Source organism: Hibiscus syriacus, unplaced genomic scaffold, assembly GCF_006381635.1.
Source record: "Hibiscus syriacus cultivar Baekdansim isolate YM2019G1 unplaced genomic scaffold, ASM638163v2 tig00110998_pilon, whole genome shotgun sequence".
Lineage (NCBI taxonomy): Eukaryota > Viridiplantae > Streptophyta > Magnoliopsida > Malvales > Malvaceae > Hibiscus > Hibiscus syriacus.
Genome location: NW_024062945.1, coordinates 25015 through 31253, shown reverse-complemented (window position 1 = coordinate 31253; position 6239 = coordinate 25015).

Genomic DNA, 6239 nt, shown 5'->3' with positions numbered 1-6239 from the left:
TTGAGCACAATACGAATATGACATCATGCTCTATCTTTGTATTCGAGTATACCCGAATTTCATCAATATAGACCACCTCAAACTAATTTAAGTAAGGTTGAAATACTCGATTCATCAAAATCCATAAATGCTGCTAAAGCATTTTTCAAACCAAACGACATTACTACAAACTCGTAGTGTCTATACTGTTTCCTAAAAACTATATTTGAAACATCTTCCTCTTTAAAATTTAACTGTTGATCTCCCATTCGAATATCAATTTCAATTTTTTTTAAACATTGTTACTCCTTATAAGCTGATCAAACAAGTCATCAATCCTCAAAATAGAATATTTGTTCTTGATAGTTACTTTGTTTAACTATCGATAATTTATGCATAAACACACATATCCATTTTTTTTCATAAACAACACCGGTTCACCCCAATGTGAACTACTCGGTCTAATGCATTCTCAATCTATCAATTATTGCAATTGGTTCTTTATTCTCTTAACTCAATCACAGCCATTCGATACGAATCCATAGATACATGATTAATGCCTTGATAACCATTAATATTAAATTCCACCTCTCAATCTAGAGGTAATCCATAATAATAAATCTAAAAAGGCTTATGGAGATTCCCAAGTTATGGAAATATCATATCATCTTACTTCAGATACTTGAGTATCCATCACCTTAGCTAGAAAAGCTATGCATTCTTTTTACATCATCTTAATCGCAGCCATTGATGATATCACTTTTTCATCAATCATTAATTTTTTGTCTCCACATTTTCTAAATTAATCACTTCTTGAGATTATTAACCCAACCTTAATGCAGAGACAACCACTCATGATCAAAATGATCTAAACTCATTAATGATAATCCCATCGGATTCATCAATAACATAAGCTCTTGAATCTTTATTTGACATTTATTTATAGTCCGTCTATCACTTGTATTATGAACCATAGGTCTTCCGCTATAATATCACTCGATACCAAGTAGAATTGAATATTTCTGCTTTGAAATTCCTTATTTCATTCTTAAGGAAATCTGTATAACTTTTCCATATCCAGAGATAATATTATTTTTTAACAGCTGAAACATTTTCCATCTCAAATGAAAGTCTCAATGTTCACTTCATTCAAAAAGAAAACTTGATAAATTTTATAGTAATAACTTCATAGCAGTTAATGCTAAAATCACACTAATAAACAAATTTACTATTTTTCCTCTCACTAGAAATCTGACACTTTTCAAGTCCTTGAGAATCCATCTCAATCTAAGCAATAATTCATTGTAGCATGGAATGTTGGACAATCCATTTTCTCATATTTACCTTCACAAGGTAACTCTATCAAATTTTATGGACTGATATCTATTCTCAATCCAACTCATAACCATTTGTATCACTAATAATTCAACTTTCTGTAAACTTTTAGCGGAAATCATATTTACCGCTTACTCAAATCAACAATGATTTAAACAATTTAATGCTTAGCTTAAATATTTCTCACTTATTTAAGCTTACCTGGATAAACCTCAGAATCATCACAGATTCAAAAATCTCCTCTGGATACTCATCCGATTAGACTTTTCTTGTAAGTCATTCAAACTTTTTAATTGATTCTTCCAATTTATAAAATTCATTGGAATCTGAAGCATTTCTTCCACAAAATGGAGAAAAATCCTTTATAACATCCACCCTTCTAAGGTGTTTTACATAAGTCATGCCGATCCCTTTTTTTTCGATTTCGATCTCGACCTTCCTTTCAACAATTTCGACTTTCTTACATTTTTCTTTAATTCAACATCTGAACATAGTCAGAATCATCATACTTTAGTAAATAATAACTTTACTCCCAATAAGCATCATCACAGTATATATACAACTATCAGTAACTTTTGACATCCTAGTGGCATGCATACATTTTTAACTCAAAACAACCTCGGTTTAGTCCTAGAATCAACTAAACCTGTAGCTCTGATTCCAATAAATGTAACACCCATAACCCGTATAATTATATCTATACAGATTATAGATGTCACCCGAATTTCTAAAACCATTTTACAATTCGAAAGCGATTTAAAATTTATTTTCTTAAAATGGTAAATGATATTATAAAATATCATATCATATGAATTGTGTTTCTTTATAATAATTTAATTCATAAGATTTTTTAAAAGTGAACAGTACCCGTGAACAGTGAATAGTGGCGATGAACAGTGTGGGAATCGGTTCCCTGTAGGGGGAATCGGTACCCCTTATGTAATCTGGAAATTTTGCTTAAAATGTGTTTGCTGTTCATGGTACAATAACTTCTACAGTAACTTCCGAATATACATATAAATTCTCAAAAATTAACCTTTCATCAATATAATTATTTCCAAAATTTATTCAAAAAATAAATTGAATTTTTTCAAATTACATGCCACTATCTAAAATTAAATTCCATCGTAGGATGTCTTACTGATATTGAAATATACCTCTCGATGCTTGATGTCACTTTGAACTCTTTAATCCACTATTGGCTTTTTATCTACACGTGAAAATTATCACACGCTAAGTATAAACTTAGTGAGGCAATTAAAACAATATATAGTGCAATACAATTCATGCATGAATTTCAATGACAAATTCAAAATGCCATAAAATTATGTTATTTTCATATCCAATATTTTATCATGATCAAAATAATATAAAATCTCTTACCATTTATCCCATAATATTGTAAGCTTATTTTACCAATACACTTACCATTTAATACCATAAGCTCATAAGCTTATTTTACCAATATACTTACCATTTGTTCCATAAGCTCGTAAGCTTATTTTACCAATACACTTGCCATTATTCCATAACCATATACCATAGACAATAACCATAACAATAGACAATAGCCCAATATACAACCCTAAGGACCCTGGGTACAAGAGTCAAATACTTGCACCGTAGTGCAATCCCGAATATGACACATAAGGTCGTGTCCACCATCTGTACTAGGTATCCTTAAGTACAGTTCCCGAATATGACACATAAGGTCGTGCCCACCATATACACTAGGTATCCTTTAGTGTATTCTCGAATATGCAGCCTACTGCTGGACTCTATGGCATGCCAACTATACCCTGTCCCTCAATGACTTACTTGGGCATACAGTCTATTTATTTGACCCATCCATGGCAAAGTATATTATCAATATTTAACAATGGGGCAATTTGTACCCAAAATAACATTCATCATAAAAATCATATATGTTCATGATAACATACAACAACAACAACAACAAAACCCTATTCCCATATGCAATGGGGTAAGAGGGAGGTAGGGTAGTAGACTACCCCGAACGTCAGGTTGAGAGCAGCTTTCGTGGAAGACCTCCGACAGTCAGAAAATTAAAAATAAAGATAAAATGCAATGCATGTATAAATAAATAAATAAATACATAGTTGAACAGTCTTTATATGCACTCTTTATATGCGCATCTCTATTGAGAAGTAATCCCTGTAAATAAATCCCTACAAATAAATCTTTGCGTAAAAAATATCTACATATATACAGAAGATGTAAGACCCGACTAAATTTAAAAAGAGGTAACCTGAAGAGAAGTATACACAGTAGTCAACGATAGCAAGCTACGAGACGGAATAAAGTCAAATGGGTTAACACATAAACTAAGGCAACACTAATACGCTACTCTAGTTCTAAGCCTTCATAAATTCAAATGACAGGAACATATATAAAGTAGAAGTCATGGAAATTACTATAAAGACATTAAAAATAAGACAGAGAATGTTACACCTTATAGTTGTGACCCGCACTACTCGGTTAACCTAGTCTTAAGTCTCCATACTTTCATATCAGAGGTCATGTCCTCGGTAAGGGCTAAATCGTTCAAATAAGATCTCAAGTAGTCTTCCCACTTCCGACTTCATCGTCATGTCCTTCTGGCACCGTCGACTGTAATCGACCCTACCCTCTTGACCGCATCTGACGGTTGTCTCCTAAAGACATGTCCAAACCACCGTAGTTTTCCCTCCCTCAATTTTTCGGATACAGGCACCACCCCCAAGGACATCCTAAGAGCAGAGTTTGGTGTCATGTCCTACAGAGTCCTACCACATGCCCATCAAAGCATTCTCATTTCTGCGGCCTCCATCCTCCTTACGTGATCCTTCTTGATTGCCCAACATTCTGATCCATACAACATCGCTGGTCTTATTGCCATTCTATAAAATTTTCCCTTAAGTTTTAGAGGCACCTTCTTGTCACACAAAACTCCAGTAGCAGCCCTCCACTTTAGCCATCCCGCCTTTATACGGTGTGTAACGTTATCATCTACACCCCCATGTTTATGTATCATGGACCCTAGGTACTTGAAACAATCCTTTGAGGGGAGAACGTGTCCTTCTATGCATACTTATACATCTTCATCGTTTTGGTTCCCACTGAAGTTTGAACATAAATACTCTGTCTTTTCAATATTGATCCTTAGACCTTTTTCTTCCAAAGAACTCTTCCAGGTAGTCAGTCTCCTATTCTTGTCCGTCTAGCTCAGTTGGTAGAACACAAGGCTCTTAACCATGTGTTCATGGGATCGAGTCTCACTAAGAGCAATTCATAACGGAGGTCTTCCACGGAAGCTGCTCTCAAACTGGTGTTGGGGGCAGCCTACTACCCTACCTCCACCTTACCCCATTACATATGGGAATAGGGTATGCTAATTTTCATGATAACATCATATGCAAAAATCAGTGATCAATGCATTTTATTTTCAACCTTTGACATATTTAGAATATATCAAATATATGATAAATAACATAAATATCATGTCAACATAAACAAGGTGGACTTATCGCAAGTCTTCCTGATGATGTATAAAACATCCATGTATAATGTCATGCATGTATTGCACTCACCTTGACACTTTATAATTTTTTTCTAAATATTTGTGCCTCGCTATGTTCCACAATAAACCCTTTTTATACTTGACTTGCTTCAATCGCAAATCAATCATAATCTGTATAAATCACAAATTCATAATGATACACATGTTAGTATTGTACTAACATAAACATATCCAAAAAATAACTCCATAATATATTTGGAACTCATATTCTACCAATACTCAGTACTTAACAAGTCCTTTTAACATTGGAACCAACTTTTCCAATTTACACAACAACCCATCAATTTTCCAGAATTAGACAACTCGCACTACCTTTAAAAAATCAATATTCTGTATTGATATACACACTGGAATTAAATTCTGATTCTTCCGTTGAAAACTAGACTCGAATACGAATCTATCCATATAAATAACTCCTTCTAATTCATTTTGTACAATTTATGGTGAATTTTCAAAGTTGACCAATATAATCTGTTTTGCAGAATCTGCTGTCCGATTTTTCTGACCTTTCCTTAGTTAACAATTCATATCTTTTTGTAAACACCTTGAAATTGATCCCCGTTTATTTTAAACAAAACTAAATCTATATATGAACATAATATAAAAAAAGAACCTACAAATTATTTTTATATAGTTTCTTGTGAATTTTCGAACCTACTGCCAGATTCAAAATCCAAACTGTTTTCTTTAACTTCATTCTTAGGTTCTTCATCAATTCTTACAGTCAATTCTTTAAAATCATTTAACTCTTCAAAACCCATAAAACACAAGAATCAAAATCCCCTTCATTAACTCAAGATGAACTTGAACATGAAACCCTAGTAATATTCATGTCAAAATGTAGAGAATTGAACGTAGAACATTTTTCCTAATCACACCGAGTCTAATTCTCATGAAATAACTTCAAAATTAAAACTAAAGATGTTTACCTTTCTTGCTTGAAAGTGCCGGCCCTTGGATTAAGAAGAAACTTAAATGATCCCCCATTATTCTTATTCTAATGTTAATTATATCTAGCACATGCTTAATATAATATCATAATGGAATTTTTTTTCCATTCCATAAGAATATCCATTTTTTCCCTTAATGAATTTCCATATTCACCATAAAACAAAGCCATCTGATCATTATCATAATACAAAGTCAAATATGAATTAATTTGACTTTGACCTACGAAAATTCCATGAAATTTTCAAAACTTGAATTTTAGTCACTAAATTCTACTGTTTCGGTTAAATCTGAAAAATTGCACAATTCCAAACCAAATTTCTCTGATCCAAAATATTAAAATAATATTTCCAACCATTTTATAACATCCTTCAAATTTTTGTAAAATTCCAATTCG